Here is an 18998-nt window from a genome sequence, read left to right on the forward strand (position 1 = left end):
GTTAGAGATTTTGCGAAGGACAAATATGTGTAGGGACGTGATATTTTTAGGTTGCATTTTCCGATGTTCTGTTTGAATTTATTTCCTTAACTGATTTGTCTATTATTTCACGATTATTTGCATCACTGAAGTTAATTGATTTTTAAGGTTGTTTCCTTATGTACTCGTTACATCTTCTCTGCAATATCAAACACGCTATTAACTATTGAACGGAGGAATATTTTTTATGTTGATACGGAAGGCAAGGGAGCTGCTTATGACAGTCTCGATATTTTCAGGGTATTGACGAATTTGAGGATTATTTTTCTTCATTTTTCCAGACGTTTTTAGGACAAGGTAGTTGATGCGCTCTGGTGTACAATGTTTAGCGCTTGTAGCCAGTGACGAACTCTCCTCAGTTAGTACTCCTAATGCTATTTCAGCAAACAAAATTCGGCAAATGATGTTCACTGATTTATATTACATCATTTGCACCGCTTCTTCACAGTTTTTTAGGGCAGTGATACCGACGTTTACCAACATCCGACTGGCGTTCTTAGGAAATGTATCGCAGTTGTTACCACCAATCGAAAACTAATTAGATATCAAAGCACTTCCTTCTTTAATTAAAGCAGTATCGACCTGCAGCAAAGCTAAAAAAAAGAACATGTGCTACAAAATACCACCTTTTGAATTAATTTGCATGCGTTTTACTGCAAGTACCGAATAATCGTGTGATCCCTCGACCGCTAAATTACCACTCAAATTCAACGCTCAGTATTGGCGTTTTCATTCATTTAATCTAAAGCTAGATATTTCAGGTAGCCACTTAGTACCTCTTCAGAAAAACAAGTGGATGCTCTGCAGACCTTTACCGAAGAAGATGTGCTGGTTAGCGACGACAGACTTCTTCGATATGACGAGATGCTTTCAAGGGAAATTTCTTTTAGGGTACTGGACGTAGCGCGGATGAAAACGGTTTAAAGAAGTGGCGGCACATTGCAGGAGGGATAACGCTTCGTTAATGTGCTCAACTAATTTAACATTACTAGTGCGGTGACGTTTTCGTAACCCCGTATTAATTACCGTATTTGTAAATATGTAAGTAGAAGACATATTTTGTTCAGAATTTTGCTAACTTCTTTGGTAATGAAACTTGGCAACTTATATGAATTTTAAAAAATATTATTGATCTCTCTACAGCAGCATTAGTTTCTTAAAGTTCTGAAATGTTTTGTAATTTTCATTTTTAATGCTCACATTGTCAAAAATAAGAGAAATAATAACTGTATTTACATCGGTTTAATTTTAGTTGATGATCCAAATCATTACGACCTCTACATAGTATCTTGTTTATACGTCTTTCGAAGGAAACACACACTTGATTTTGCGTATCAGGAATTCGAAAGTTTGTGGAGATATGTGGCATTAGATGTTTACGCACAGGCCATGTAATGCCTCTAAATAATTGACTGCTTATTTGCATACCCGATAACGACACAGAAGCGATCCATAGGATTTACATCATGCAAATTTGGACGCCAAGACATCAAAGTGAGTTAATTTTAATTCACCTCAAACCCCTCTAGCTTGGTTCCGGCTCCGAGACACGGAAAATTTTTCTGCTGAAACATGACACCACCACCGGGGAAGACATCATGCAAGAAGGGATGCACCTGGTTAGCAGGTGTCGAAGTGTCTTCTATTACTACCACAGGACCCATGGAAGCGGAGGAAAATGTCTCCCGTAGCATAATACGGCTCCCACAAGTCTGTGTCCGTGGCTCACTGCATGTTTCCAGCTGCCGTTCTCATCGATGAAGGCGTTTGTGGAGACGACCAACGACCTAGTGTAGCAAGAGTGAGATTTACCATAAGAGCTGACCCATTTCCAGGTAAGGGTGGGTTGGTGCGGAGCTCCATGTTCTACAATGTACGATGAACGGTGTGGACCGACACACATGTGCGTGCAGTGGCGTTGTCCTACTTTACAGAGCAGACAACGCTCCAAACCCTATGTTCTGTGAAGAGGTGTAGACGTTCAGCTACTTAGCGCCTAGAGGCAGTTTCACAGTCCTTCCACCTCATTCCGTAGATCCTCGACTGGGTTCGACGTTTTCGAGATAACAGTTCACAGACTCAGCATATTAATATTCTGCCCTTCCTCAGAGTCGCTCGTCTGAATGCATTTCCCCATTTGCAGCTCATATCCTTGCTAGGCGGCATCCAACGTCGCGATGGGCAGCAGTCATATTGTTTTCGCAAATCAGTTTATAGTCTGGTTACGTCTAGTATTTGGAACAAACAACGTTCATTCAACGTGTTCTTCATTTCTCAACCATCTTTCACGCTTTGGAACAACGTGTTCGAAGCACAAGAAAAGCACTGCACGTTCGGCACCTCTAGTTTTTCAGTCTGTCGATCTAGAATATAACGTCATGTACCTGCTTTTTTGTGATTTTTTTCCACCCATAGTTTCGTTTTAATTTTTTCTACATTTTCCTTTCAGCCTCAGTTAAAGATTTAGGTAAGTGTTCCTTACACCGGTGATACATCATACATCATAGGTTTTCGGATTTATCGCTTACTGAGGTATAAACAGCCAACCCACAGACTACATACTGGGTGTCTCCCAATTCATGTTACACGTGTAGAGTGGCCTTAGTTGATCAAGTTTTGCACAGAACCTTTTTTTTGTGAAATACTTATAGGACTTCGTGAGCAATTGTTTAACTGAATTTAGTATATTAGCTGTCCTATTACTTACCGCTCTGAAATTTGGAGTTTTACTTTTGCTTATATCAAAAACGTGTCACACAATAATTATCCACAGGGTTCTATTAGGCAAGTATGCTAGTCGATTCACACTGATGATACTACAACTCAAAGTGAGTAACAGGCGGCCTGTGGACCTGATCCGACCCGTGAATGGTTTCAGTCCGGCCCGCGAAGCAAATCAGTGGTAGGGAGAGCACCTGTTATCCGATATATACGATATTGCAGTGCCTATGTTATTCTGATTGACATGCATTCATGCATGCATGCCCAAAGGAACATCGCGTCGTAATCAGAATAACACAGCACTACAATATCGTAATACTCTGCTGATACCGGGAAAGCAACTTTCATGGACAAGGTCTGACCTGTGCGGCAATATACATAATGGATCTACGAGTACAGGTCGCACATGCGTGGTTGATGACATACTGGAGTTTCGTTCTGACGGATTGCCAAAAGTTAAGGTGACCGCTCGCGAAAAGCGGGAAATCCGGGTTCGAGTCTCGGTGCGGCACAAATTTCCATTGTCGTCATTCCATTCTACAGCTGATGGTTGTGCTTGTTTGCAATTGTGAATACATTTAATGTATATTTTAAGATAGTTCCTCCAACGCCCCTCTCGCCCTGTATTTGTAACCGATGAAGCATACCGTACTGCAGACATTTGCATTGCACCGCTGTTAGATTGAACAACAAAGAGAAAACCGTTTGCGGTCTGAGAGCGAAGTTGTGTCTCAAGTGCTCATGTGCGTGGCTAGAATTGGGGAAACAGGTCATTATCTTGAAGTTATGCGGGGAGAAGAATTTTCGCATCTGGATCAGTGCTGACAACATACACATGTAACTTCCTGTTTAGTGCATCCTTCTGTGCTACACGCTGGTAGATCGCCAATGTTGGCAGTAGGCAACAACGATACGAAAATCACTTCCTACTCGCAGAATATGCAGTTTTGAACAACGACAGCAGGACGACATTCATATCGGTATCTTACCCCTTAGACATTGAAGTTACCGACGCTACAGTTTTCACATCATGCACTGAGAGCGCAGCGTGGATCCGGCCCCCGGGTCATCAAAGGCTGCCGATACCAACTCCAAAAGGTACAATATTAGTCGACAGTCCTGTATTGATACTGTTTGCGAAACTAGAGAGACGGACTCGAATTCTCTAGTGTACAAGATATCGTGTAGTAGATATGTTTCACAGCCGCCGCTTACTTACTCCCTCACTAATTCACTGAGTGGAGGAAAGTCATACGCAAGGATCCTGAACAAATGTTAATATTAGTGGTATGTAATTTCTCTATTTTGAACCGTTACTTTGCACTGAGATGACGTCGTTGCTGTGCTCTCCAGGCCGAATATTGGTTTGATCCAGCTTTCCGCTATAGTCTATCCTGTGCAAGTAGGTACCGCTGTCTACCACTCTCTACTCCTGGCTGCTGCCAAGCAACTCCCGGCCGATCGTCAGTTTCTACACTTCCTCCCCCTTCTGATAACCAGCTTTCCCATCATTATCGGCGTAGCTATTCATTTTGACATGTTCTATCCCCTTAATCTGTTCCTTCTCTTAGACAGTCTGTACCATTAACCTCATTTCTCCGATATTTCCTTTTCCTTGACTATGCTGCTAGTCATGGAACTTTCACTTCCATACAAAGCTACACTGCAAATATAGGCCACAATTAACAGTGTCATTTCCCTTGGTTTAATCTATGTTTCAAGTAAGTTGCAGTGTCAGTATTGCTTGGCGAGTTCCTACATTCCTCCGTAATGCAAAGAAATTTATTTGTCACCATTTCGACGGCTCTCCCTACTCCGTCTTCTAACAGCGTTTCATCAAGAGAACATATACCTGCGAAACAGAAGTCTCAGTACGATCTTTTCTAACATTCATGTATTCTCATTGACCGCTGTAACAAAATGTAAAATTCTTCTGTAACCCTAGTGTGAGACGTAGCTTTTGAATTATTTCACAAATAGAAATAAGTGAGTACGTTTCAACAACCAGTGTCAGAATGAATAATATTGTTTTATATTGGGCAGAGTCATTTTAATAACACTAACAAAATCATTAACAGCAGAAGACGCGCAGCCATTTTTGCAGTGGTTCTTTTAGGGTGACGAACTGCTTGGCTGTGTTGATCCTCTTCTCTACGTTACAGGCCACCTCGGTGTCACTATTCTGGAACGTAATTGAACAGTCAATATCCAAGTGCCTGCCTGGGGGTGGTTGTACGGAAAGCTATTGCCTGTGCTACTGGATACAAAAGCATAAAGCATTGGCAAACTAGGACGGACACAATGTGTATAGGTAATGGGCGGTTCCTGATAGAATGTGCACTCAGACTGCCACTGTCTTCCAGGAAAAAAATAACGATGTGTTAAATGCTCTAAACATTCGAAATCACCGATTAAGCGACGTGGATAACTTTCCACATGAGTTAAAAGAGCGCCAGACGAAATTCCGTGCGAATTGATACAGTAATAAAACATACGAGGTATGAGATACCGCGAAGGTAGATCAGGTAACAACTACCTGCTGTTCTCTTACTTTATGTGAGAGGCGTGAGCGATCCCGTAGTCAAATTACTGCTCCGGGGAGTAATTGCATCAGTATTTCAGAGCTGCTGCGACTCCGAGTGCCGTTGACGCCCACGAATGGCTCTGGAGGTTCACTGCAAACTGCAGACATTTGGAAACTTCAGTATGAATGCGCCGAAGTCTACGCTGGCAAAACCGGGAGATCGATTAGCATTCGCTTGTAGGATCATGGTCTTTTAAGTGCGACTGGGACAACAGAACAAATCAGAGAGTAGTTTAGGCTTTCCGCACAGTCACCCCGCCACAGACATTTTGATGTTGGTCTGCATAACAAGGGTAGAGAATACTGCTGTCATCTGTCATGTAAAGACGGGAATAGAACGGTACGTGGGGAAGGCCATCGTTTTAGTTCTCCTGCGGAGAACACCCAGAGGTGGCAGAGATGCCGGCTTTGTTACAAAGTTGTTTTAATTTCACAAGACGATTCAGTAACTACCCACAAAGGTTTTTATTAAAATTTTAAGTGACTCGTTAAACCGTGACAAGAAAACATGTATTCAGCTCAGTATTACGTAGGAGTATGTAGTGTTAACCGTTGGATTTTTAGATGGCACGCCCATCCAGTGACGTGATGCATTTCTTTCTGCTGCGACACATTCACGGTAATGCCCACTTACTCTCCACGGTACCCCGTGATGGTCAACATAATTAGCGTTCAGCTCACGTGTGTCCTGAGGTAACTGTTTTCTGGTGACGCCGCTGATGCGTTTGTAGATACAGTAAGAAATTCTCAGATGGTTCAAATGGCTCTGAGCATTATAGGACTTAAAATCTCAGGTCATCAGTCCCCTAGAACTTAGAACTATTTAAACCTAACTAACCTAAGAACATCACACACATCCATGACCGAGGTCAGATACGAACCTGCGACCGTAGCGGTCGCGCGGTTCCAGACTGAAGCGCCTAGAACCGCTCTGCCACCAACGACCGGCTAAAAATATTTCACAAAACAGGATCTGCCTCCAAGACACGGAACTCTAAACGACCCAGAATCTAAGTAAAACTACTTGCTGCATAATATATGAACGAATTTTTCCTTTTATTCTTGGTCTAATGTGTAACTGATTAACGATAAATGGGAACGTCATTGTACAGCCGAGAACTATTGTCTAGGGTTATACTTTACTAATAATTCACAATATTAAAAAATAGAACGTCGCGAGATTGTATTCTTTGTGATCTTAGCAAGGCTTTTGATTGTGTAAGTCTTGTTACACTTTTGGAAAAACTCAAGTCTAACGTATCTGACGGCTTCACACACAGCTGACACATACTAAATAAATAGAACGGGTAGAAAATTTTAGTGACTGGGGATACATCACTAGAGGAATCCCATATGTTTCAATTTTGGTTAATTTCAGCTACATCTGCCTTTCTTGTCGTTACTAGTCTTGGTGACAAACAACTCACCTTTCTAAAATATTTAGCATATCTCCACTCAATAATGTCTTACAGAACAAATTTTTACCACCACTTGACTTCACAAATGCGAGCGCTGGGAATAATATACATTGTTCACCTGCAGTTGTCATCAGATACCGTTTGAGGGATTTGCGCGTTTTATCTGCGCAGACACAATACATATATTCGCCATCGAAATTCGTCATACATGAACCATCACTATTACAGAAAGGCAGTGATGTCTATACCTACAAAACAATAGAACAAAGTGACATTTATTACCCCTCATTATTAATGGACAGTGGAAAGACTATGGAAAGTGATGACAGATACTATACCTGAGATGAAAACAGAAGACCTAAAAGTAGGACAGAGGAAAATGTGACTGGCTAACCCATTACAATAAATGTGGGCGGGCCAGTTACCCCATTTACCTCATAATATCCCTCAAAAATATCAAGAAACAAGTTGGCAAATCACTAAACCTTAAAACTCTCTTCTCATTTGTTTCAACATAAATTAAAATAAGGGACACGTCTGACAGCAAACCTTCCCTCTAGTATGAAAATAAAGCACAGTAATAAAATATAGGGCATAATGACCTGTACGCCACAAAGCACCACACATGGGAGGGTCTTGCCGCCATATCAAGAAGCCTTACATCATCACAGCTGCTTTGTGCGCTTTACTATATGGAGCTTATTATCTCTGAATTCCAGCCACTGATCTTCCCATTGATGCATCCCCGACAGCAAAAGATAGCATGCAGAGGCCAATGAACTAACCGAGGATCACGACACACCTCCTTGGCTACAACATCTGTCTTTTGTTCCTGGCTGCATCTATGTTCCGTGGCACCCAACAGAAGTACATCTCCTTCTCCAGGTTTTCTAGTATGAGGAGGGACTGCTGGTTAATTTGCACTGCTTTAAGAGCTGGACAAAAGCGTTGGAGAGACTGAAGGGCATTCAGGGTGTCGGAAGAGACGAAGAATTTAGCAGTCATGGCGTATCACATCTGTTGTTGCGCCCTCAAAAATCGCGTGGAATTGGTCGGCGAATACAATGAAGTCTCGAGGGAACGAAATATTGAACACACGATCTGGGAAAACCACACATCGACCAAAGGAGTCCTTTTAATTAGACCCATCCATGAATGCAGGAACATGGTTGCGGTGCTAATTTAAAATGTCCGAAAATATCGTATGGAAACAGATGGATGAGGAAACATCTCCTGTTTTTGTTTTAACATTTGTCTTCTGACTGGTTTGATGCGGCCCGCCACGAATTCCTCTCCTGTGTCAACCTCTCCCTGTCAGAGTAGCTCTTGCAATCCGCGCCTCTATTATTTGCTGGATGTATTCCAGTCCCCGTCTTCCTCTAGAGTTTTTGCCCTCTACAGTTCCTTCTAGTACCACGGAAGTCATTCCCTTATGTCTTATCAGATATCCTATCATCCTGTCCTTTCTCCTTATCAGTGTTATTCAGATGCTTGAATTCTCTTCTGTTCCGGTTTTCCCACAATCCATGTTTCACTACCATAAAATGCTGTTCTCCAGACGCACATTCTCAGACATTTCTTCCTCAAATTAAGGCCGATATTTGATACTAGTAGACTTCTATTGGCCAGGAATGCGCTTTTTGCCATTGCTAGTCTGATTTAATGTCCTCCTTGGTCCGTCCGTCACTCGTTATTTTACTGCCTAGGTAGCAGAATTCCTTAACTTTGTCTACTTCGTGAACATTGATCCTGATATCAAGATCATCGCTGTTCTCATTTCTACTAATTCTCATTACAATCGTCCTTCTTCAGTTTACTCCTAATCTATACTCTGTACTCATTAGACTGTTCATTCCATTCTGCATATCATGTAACTCTTCTTCACTTGACAGTTAAAGCAGTAATGTAATCAGCGAATCTTACCGTTAATATCCTTTCACCTTGAATTTTAAATCCAGACCTGAAACTTTCTTTTATATCCGTCTTTGCTTCTTCGGAGTACAGGATGAACAGTAGGGAGAAAAGAAATGGTTCAAATGGCTCTGAGCACAATGGGACTTAACTTCTAAGGTCATCAGTCCCCTACAACTAAGAACTACTTAAACCTAACTAACCTAAGGACATCACACACATCCATGCCCGAGGCAGGATTCGAACTTGCGACCGTAGCAGTCGCGCGGTTCCAGAGTGTAGCGCCTAGAACCGCTCGGCCACCCCGGCCGGCTAGGGAGGAAAGACTACATCTCTTTTTAATCCGAGTTTGTGATTGTTGGTCGCCCACTCTTATTATTCCCTCTTGGCTGTCGTACATATTGTATATGTACCGGCTCTCCCTATAGCTTACCCCTATTTTTCTCAGAATATCGAAGTTGTTCCACCATTTTAATTTGCCGAACGCCTTTTCCAGGTCGACATTCCTATGGGCGCATTGATTTTTCTTTAGTCTTCTTTCCATTATTAACCGCAACGTAAGAGTTGCTTCTCTCGTGCCTTTACCTTTTCAAAACATAACTGATCGTCATGTAGCTCATCCTCAATTTTCTTTTCGATTAGCCTGTATATTATTCTTGTCAACAGCTAGGATGCATGAGCTGTTAAGCCGATTGTGCGTTAATTCTCGCACATGTTTGCTCGTGAACTGTACGGAATTTTGTGGATGATATTTTTCCGAAAGTCAGATGTTATGTCGCCAGACTCATACATTCTACAGACCAAAGTGAACAGTCGTTTTGTTGCCACTTCCCCCAACTATTTTAGACATTCTGATGGAATTTTATCTATCCCTTCCGCCTTATTTGACCATAAGTCCTCCGAAGTTCTTTTAAACTCTGATTCTAATACCGGATCCCCTTTCTCTTCCACATCGATTCCTGTATCCTCTTGTATTAAGTATGACAAATCTTTCCCCTCATAGAGGCTTTCAATGTATTCTTTCCACCTGTTCGCTCTTTCCTCTGCATTTGGCAGTGGAGTTGCCGTTACACTCTTATTGATATGACCCCTGCTTCTAATATCAGCGAAGATTGTTTTGACTTTCGTGTATGCTGAGTCAGTTCTTTTTCGATATCTTCACATTTTTCATGCAACCATTTCGTCTTAGCTTCCCTGCACTTCCTATTTATTTAATTCCTCAGCGACTTTTATTTCTGTGTTTCTGTGCCAACAGGGACATTTTTGTGCTTCCTCCCTTCATCGATCAATTGAGGTGTTTCTTCTGTTACCCATGGTTTCTTCGCAGTTACCTTCTTTGTACCTATGCTTTCTTTCCCACCTTTTGTTTTGACCCTTTATAGAGACGTCCTTTCCTCTTCAACTGTGCTTACTACTAAGCTATTTCTTATTGCTGTATCAATAGCATTAGTGAACTTCAAGCGTTTCTCGTCATCCATTAGTACCTAGTATCCCACTTCTTTGCGTATTGAGTCTTTCTAACTAACGTCTTCAACTTCAGCCTATTCTACTATGTTCTGATCTGAGTCTATAACTGCTCCTGGGTACGCCTTACAATCCAGTATCTGATTTCGGAATCTCTGTATGTCCGTGATGTAAGCTAACTGAAATCTTCTAGTATTACCCGGCTTTTTCCGAGTATACCTCCTCCTTTCGTGATTCCTGAACAGAGTATTCGTTATTACTAGCTGAAGGTTACTACAGAACTCGATTAATCTTTCTCCTCTGACATTCGTTTTTCCGGAGCCCATTTTCTCCTGTAACATTTCCTTCTACTCCTACCCCTGGAACTGCATTCCAGTCCTCCATGCCTATTAGATTTTCATCTCCCTTTACACTGTATTACCATTTTAATATCCTCATACACTTTCTCTATCTAGTCATCTTCAGCCTGAGACTTCGGCATGTATACCTGAACTATCGTTGTCCGTGTTGGCTTGCCGGCGGAGATCACTGAACTGTTCACAGCAACACACACTCTGCCGTACCTTCCTATTCACAACGAATCCTACTCCCTCGTTCAGAAACAAGGAACATTGGGTAGGACTCCTTGCCGTTTATGGGTATGATAAAGAAGGAAATGCTTAAATCACTGTCCAGAGGAACACCATTTTCATGCTAGAAACTATTTTACAAAACATAGGGACAAAATGAAGGTTAATAGATGAGAACAGAAGAGCCGTTGGTGGAGCAACCTTAGAATACTGTGTCTCCAAGTAATGTTATACACCGTACATATATCACAGAATACTATTATACAATACTGTTTACGTAGGAAAGCCTACTGGATAGCCGCTGCCAGCAGAGACAGGTTGTCAACAGTGGATCGATCGTGACTGACTGCCTGGTATCTAACATTCAGACCAGACGATGGTTAATCTGTCACTCTAGGGTAGCTACACAGCTCGTTAAGGCGACACTCCAGTAACTGATGCGACATGTATGGCCCTTTCCTAGTTTGAGTGGAGGTATCAAAACTGCCTCTCTCCATGATTTGGGAGAGTGACGTGTCTGCCATATCAAATTATAGTAATTGACGACGATTTCCTCCGACACTACTGGAAAATGTTGAACCATGCAGTGCCAGAATTGGTCATGAATGGGTGCAGAGTAAGGAGCATCAGACAGGCCACATCCAGGTCTCAGATAAACGATGATCGCCAAAGTAGTGGTTCTGAAGTCCAGCTCACACCTTTTCATTGTGGTACAGTAAGGACAGTACGCTGGACTAAGGCTAGCTGTAGCAACAGACACTGTAATATACTCAGCAGCCGTCTGTACAATGTCTCCTTGTGTTGTTTGTAGACACAACTGATTCAACAACGCTGCTGAAGTTTACAGATTGTCCTTATCAGAGGTCCTCTTCATGGCTTCCCATATTGTAGTGGAACATTTGATAATGTCCTGTAACGCTTCTCGTTACCTTTTCTCGCTCTCCTTTACGATGCGTCAAGCCTTTACCCATGCTAAACGATAGGCTACAAGGTTTTGCATCGTTGGGCGGCTCATAAGCCGTTGCAGAGCGGTACAAAATTACTCAACCGCATTCGTCAGTTCATCATGTGACAGATGGCCTCCTAGAAAGAAAATAGGATTTCAGGATGGAGACGCCAGGGAATGGCGAATCACTTTACGTAGCCCTCCGAAAAGCAATCGTGTTCAAAACAGCCAGCTGGCCAAACAGCACCACTTGGACCTGCTGATGATCCATCGTGGTTGCGTCCTTCCAGAGAGTGCACCATCCAGAAGGTGAGTCCCGAGCAGGAAGTGATCACTGGAATGAAGTTCGTCACCGAATTTCCACTGAACAGAGTCTGCTAGGACTGAAGTGGTAGCGCCTATATGGAAGGCAAGCAGCCTATAACACGTCTTGGGACTCTCCCAATCCAACCTTCAGGGCAAGGAGAGGTCGAGTACCATAGTACGTAATGGGCATTGAAGTATCCCAGTAAGAGACATAGATGGGGATTTGGTCTATGAGACCAAAATTACACCTTCTGGATGTAAATATGGAGCAAGTTGTGATCTTATGACACGCATGAACTTCAACTCTACGTGCATGCAGTTCAACAGCCAAGGGAACAGCAGACGACTGGTGTACATGATTGACAAACACAGTGACAGCTCTGTTTGCCATTTCCCATCAGGTCATCCTGGCGATGGAGAGTATATCCCGATAGTGCAGCGGTATCAGATGCTTTAAAATGTCTTTCTGGAAACACCAATACATGAGCAGTTAAGGTGCTAAGAGTTTCAGTTCCTCCACTTGAGCCCTGAAAGCATTAAGTCTCCATTGTAGAATGACAGCCAATAATCATAAGTTGGCACATTTATCCTGACTTTCTGTTGGGGTTGGAACTCGCAATGGGTGGAGGCTCAGTGTTGGGGCCAGATGATTGCCCCACTCCAACATCGAGGTCCATCTACTGTGAAGGAGATTTGAGAGAGAGAGATGCCAGAAAGTATGACGCCAACATCTCGAATTTTTGCATCAGTGGGCGCTCATTCGCCTTTAACCTTAATTTTTGGGCCTGAGGATGCTTCAGAGCCACAGCTGCAGAAGTGGTAGTTTCTGCGCTAAACAGTGGACCAAGGTGAATCTTTGGAAGTGCAGGGAGTTCCGCAACGTCAGCGACCACGGTCTTTTGTGAAGTACTTGGAGGCCGGGTGGGAGAGGGAGTTGGGGGAGGGGGGAGGGAGAGGCGGTAGGGGGCAAGCTTCGACATAATTGCAGCAGCACGAGTGCGTTGACGGATGAAGGTACTAGTGCTGACAATTAAGACCTCCATTTATATATTATCTGTTTTCTGGACTAGCTGTTTGAGAACGGAAGCAAAGGGGGCAACGAACATGGATTACAGCATGACCTTGTATATTTTTTTGGGTTCATCATACAGGATGCTCTTTGTCACTTTTATTTCCTGAATCTCCAGTTCTTCAAGGCAAACACTGCAGTTCGTTCTACAGACAGTGTGATGCCAAGGGCAGTTGACACACTTCGAAAGAGAGGAACAACCAACTCTGTCATGGTAGGTTTTACAGCATTTGCCAGACGTGACTTCTCCCTTAAAAAGTTCTGTCATTTAAAACTGGGAATTGGTTTGAGAAAATAAGGCTACATTCTTAGATGAAGGGAATCTTCCTTGACATTCTTTTGGAAGTTTGGTGTTGTTAAATGTAAGTGAAAAACCGTTTCATTTGATAAGACTACCATCCATTCTTTTCACTGTGGTAAGCAAATCAACAATGCCTATTTTGAACCAGACAGATTTTAGTTCGTCTTTTGGAATATCGACTAGATGTTTACAAGTCACGACATGTTTTCTGTGTTGGAATGTGTCATGAAGTTAAGTTTCGATTGCATACTCCGCAAACATAGAGCTTTCTGCAATTTCTTAACCTATTGAGAACTAGACGCCTCTACCATAAGGTTACCATTACTCAAGTTCTTGAGAGATTTTAAGGTTCCAGCGATGCTCTCTAAGCCTTTTAGGATGTAGAACGATGAAATTTTACCGGAGTTGCACTCTTTTTGTTTAACTATTACAAATGCAGCATGAGTCCTGTTACTATAAACTGAGTCTGGGAGACTGGTTACCCGAGCCCTCTTGTGAGTCTGCGTGTTGATACGCATCAGCGGTCCACTCATTTATCCGAGAGAAGGAAGAAAAACTTTTAAGGGTTGCATCTCGGTCCCACGATCCACTGGGGAAAGAGGAGTCCACCTAGAGAGAGCCCTGCGTGCACAGGTAAGCCTTATACAGATGAGCTTCTGCAAATACCTTAGAGGTTGCCCGCTAGCGACTATTCCACCTCAACAGCCATGCATCTCATCAGCGGGAAACGCATGTTACGACTGAGGGTTCTGTAATAGAGGTTTTTACCAACCTCCAGATATGGGTGATCCGGCCATGTTCCCTCTTCCCTGTGAAACACAACGTTCGACCGCTTGGTAGTCTTTAAGGCACGCCCAAGACTTGTGGTGAAAGAAGACAGGCGGTGCTTAATGCTCGCTACCTCTGCAACCCATAGGTCGCCAAAACAGTACACTTCATACGAATGCTGAGCCACTGGGAGTTGCCCCACTGAACAGAGATTCAGTTGTAAGAGAGTTCTGTAAGTTCTGTTTCGTTAGTACCTCATTTAGGAAGATTTGATTTTATCTGCACTACTGGTATTTTTTCCTAGGTTTCCATATCTCCAACATTTATCCTTGTCATTTAACTTTACATATGCGGCTCAAATAGTCTGAACTAAGATAGTTGGGCTTCCTCAGTCAGGACTAAAAGGCATACGTGTAAGTTTAATTTCGTTATGTAACTTTTACTCTAGTAATGTGAAGTACTTACGGGTCAAATGGACTGAGTGTCTGCCCTGATTATTTCCGTCATGGCTCGGGACCAGAGTGTTATTTCCCATAATTATTATGTAAATCTTCTGTATGTTCTATGAGTGTGTCTTAGAATCTGTACTGAATCGAGTAATCGTTTATGGCATGGGCCGAAATAAAGACATATTGCTTACATGTTTAAAGTATTATTCGTCTTTTGACTATCGTAATATAGATTTTAAGCTAGCGAAAAGAATTGTTAAATGTACTAAGAGCCTCTGAGGGTGATTATCTAATGTTTAGCAAGTTCAAAACTTTGAATTTTTTATACGTTGAAAATAAATTTTTCGAAATATTCAAATGATAGTTCTTTAATGTTTACATCTACATCTACATCTACATCCATACTACGCAAGACACCTGACGGTGTGTGGCGGAGGGTACCCTGAGTACCTCTATCGGTTGTCCCTTCTATTCCAGTCTCGTATTGTACGTGGAAAGAAGGATTGTCGGTATGCTTCTGTGTGGGCTCTAATCTCTCTGATTTTATCCTCATGGTCTCTTCGCGAGGTATACGTAGGAGGGAGCAGTATACTGCTTGACTCTTCGGTGAAGGTATGTTCTCGAAACTTTAACAAAAGCCCGTACCGAGCTACTGAGCGTCTCTCCTGCAGAGTCTTCCACTGGAGTTTATCTATCATCTCCGTAAATCTTTCGCAATTACTAAATGATCCTGTAACGAAGCGCGCTGTTCTCCGTTGGATCTTCTCTATCTCTTCTATCAACCCTACCTGGTGCGGATCCCACACTGCTGAGCAGTATTCAAGCATTGGGCGAACAAACGTACTGTAACCTACTTCCTTTGTTGTCGGATTGCATTTCCTTAGGATTCTTCCAATGAATCTCAGTCTGGCATCTGCTTTACCGGCGATCAACTTTATATGATCATTCCATTTTAAATCACTCCTAATGCGTACTCCCAGATAATTTATGGAATTAACTGCTTCCAGTTGCTGACCTGCTATTTTGTAGCTAAATGATAAGGGACCTATCTTTCTATGTATTCGCATCACATTACACTTGTCTACATTGAGATTCAATTGCCATTCCGTGCACCATGCGTCAATTCGCTGCAGATCCTCCTGCATTTCAGTACAATTTTCCATTGTTGCAACCTCTCGATACACCACAGCATCATCTGCAAAAAGCCTCAGTGAACTTCCGATGTCATCCACCAGGTCATTTATGTATATCTGAATAGCAACGGTCCTATGTCACTCCCCTGCGGAACACCTGAAATCACTCTTACTTCGGAAGACTTCTCTCCATTGAGAATGACATGCTGCGTTCTGTTATCTAGGAACTCCTCAATCCCATCACACAATTGATCTGATAGTCCGTATGCTCTTACTTTGTTCATTAAACGACTGTGGGGAACTGTGTCAAAAGCCTTGCGGAAGTCAAGAAACACGGCATCTACCTGTGAACCCGTGTCTAAGGCCCTCTGAGTCTCGTGGACGAATAGCGCGAGCTGGGTTTCACACGACCGTCTTTTTCGAAACCCATGCTGATTCCTACAGAGTAGATTTCTAGTCTCCAGAAAAGACATTATTCTCGAACATAATACGTGTTCCCAAAATTCTACAACTGATCGACGTTAGAGATATAGGTCTATAGTTCTGCACATGTGTTCGACGTCCCTTCATGAAAACAGGGAAGACCTGTGCCCTTTTCCAATCCTTTGGAACGCTTCGCTCTTCTAGAGACCTACGGTACACCGCTGCAAGAAGGGGGGTAAGTTCCTTCGCGTACTCTGTGTAAAATCGAACTGGTATCCCATCAGGACCAGCGGCCTTTCCTCTTCTGAGCGATTTTAATTGTTTCTCTATCCCTCTGTCGTCTACTTCGATATCTACCATTTTGTCAACTGTGCGACAATCTAGAGAAGGAAGCACAGTGCAGTCTTCCTCTGTGAAAGAGCTTTGGAAGAAGACATTTAGTATTTCGGCCTTTAGTCTGTCATCCTCTGTTTCAGTACCATTTTGGTCACAGAGTGTCTGGACATTTTGTTTTGATCCACCTACCGCTTTGACATAGGACCAAAATTACTTAGGATTTTCTGCCAAGTCAGTACATAGAACTTTACTTTCGAATTCATTGAAAGCCTCTCGCATAGCCCTCCTCACACTACATTTCACTTCGCGTAATTTTTGTTTGTCTGCAAGGCTTTGGCTATGTTTATGTTTGCTGTGATGTTCACTTTGCTTCCGCAGCAGTTTTATAACTCGGTTGTTGTACCACGGTGGCTCTTTCCCATCTCTTACGATCTTGCTTGGCACATACTCATCTAACGCATATTGCACCATGGTTTAGCTAACTTACTGTGGAGTACTGAGATGTTTTCTTGAGCTTAATTGTTCGTGGAGGCTGATGTTAACATTGGCGAATGTGGCAAATAAGTATGCTGAAAATGGTTGCCTTGTGGATGTTGAGCGCCTTACGACTAACAGATCCAGGCACCCTGCTCCTGATAAATTAGGGACTTTTGGTAGGGGATAAGTTTGTTTGATACTGGCAAAGTGTATTGTTTGCTTTGTTGATTTCAGGCTGCTGTAAATGTGGAGTCGGCTATGACAGGCGAGCTGTGCTGGGAATATCATACTTGACCATCATGTGTGAGCTCCATGTATAAGGCAGTAAAGCCAAATTAAGTCAACACTTCTGCAGGGTACATTGCACCACCGCCTCAACACTACTGGTGGCAACATCGGCGACGTAGATGAAGCATGCGCTGTGTGTGATTAGTTTGCTGTCTGTAGAGAACTATACCTTCTCGTTCACAAGTCTATAGGAGTCAGGCACATCGTAACCACATGTGTTACCGCATTCAGGGTTTTAGTATGGTAAATACCGATTCTAAATAACATTCTCGTATTGAAAATTTGCGCAGTAAAACATTTAGTTGGCGCCTTTAGTTAGCGTCTGAAAAAATATCTCTTGGCGGGATAAAGAAGATGGTTCTATTACTGATCCAACTGTGTTTGGAACCTCAGGTACAAATTTTGAGAGAAGGTGAAAACGGTGTAAGAAATCAGCTAATCAAATTTTTCCAGTAATACAGAGAGGAAATAAGTCGTCAATAGACACGGGTAGTCAGATTGAAGATCTTTTCTCTTTAACAGTCCGTTTGCAAATTATCGTTTCAGTCATACTTCAAATTATTCACGCACGAATCTAGTAATCTGAGAAGAGTTGTATTTGAGGTCCTCGATAACGGCGAATCATTGGTCAGCGTGCAAGAGGAAAATATGTGAATTATAATTAAAAATGAGTTATCCAATCAACATTTCTATCGTTTTCAAAATGATAGCGAGCCACTCGTCCGATATCCTGAGAATATTTGGGTAGTCATGTCAAACCTTTGCCTGAGGGTCATCGAACTGGAGGTAGCAAATAATACTCTAAAAGGCATATGTCCAGGAGACGTTCACGTTGCTCTTCAGTAATAAACCGGAGAACTTTGGTAGTGTAGATAACATAGCAGCGAGACGTTCACGTTGCTCTTCAGTAATAAACCGGAGAACTTTGGTAGTGTAGATAACATAGCAGCGAGTATACAAAACTTCTGGCTTAGCGACGAAAGCCATGGCATTCGTCAATTAGCAAAAATACTCCCTGTTACAATGAGTCAAATGATACTAAAACACGATTTCGGTGCAGTTACTCAGATTACCTAAGGTTACCTCGTGCAAGGCTCTCCACTACCACAAGACAGGGTGAAACGGTGTCGATATCAATGGGTGGTGGCTCGTGCCAGAAAGTATCCGAGGTGGCTCCTCTCTCTGACTCAAGTTCACTATTTGCTGGTAACACCCTGAGTCATGTGCCAATATATACATTACTTTACTCGGGTTATAACACCGGTTTACTCGATTATAATTAAAAATTTTGTAAGGGTCTATGGGGCCAAACTACTGAGGTCATCGTTCTCTAGGCTTATACACTAATTAGTCTAGCTTTAAACTAACGTAAACTAAGGACAGCACACACACCCATGCCCGAGGGAAGACTCGTATCCCCGACGGGGGGGATACTTGATTATCAGCAAGCATTTTGACATTTGTGAACCTCCTCCTTTACAAAAAGTAATCAAGCAATGTCCTGCAGTCAATGGCCAGATGTTGCCTAGGATGGGCAAGATGCACGTCAGTTTTGTATCAATCTTTCGCAGACAGCGTGATTACGCCATGTGCCTCACTTATTTTTCTAGCTCCTTAGCCCATTGGCCACAGTATCTTAAAACTTAGTATTAGAACAGAATCTGCCCGCCAATCACCTGAAGTTTAAAAACCTTGCATTACCCCTCTAACATGCCTAGGAATCTGCCAATCGCAAACACGTCTCTGCTTTTCGGCAGAAGTGTGGCTCGATGCTTTCTGTGAAAAGATTCCTCAGA

The sequence above is a fragment of the Schistocerca gregaria genome, chromosome 5 (assembly GCF_023897955.1).
Source record: "Schistocerca gregaria isolate iqSchGreg1 chromosome 5, iqSchGreg1.2, whole genome shotgun sequence".
In the NCBI taxonomy this organism is placed as follows: domain Eukaryota; kingdom Metazoa; phylum Arthropoda; class Insecta; order Orthoptera; family Acrididae; genus Schistocerca; species Schistocerca gregaria.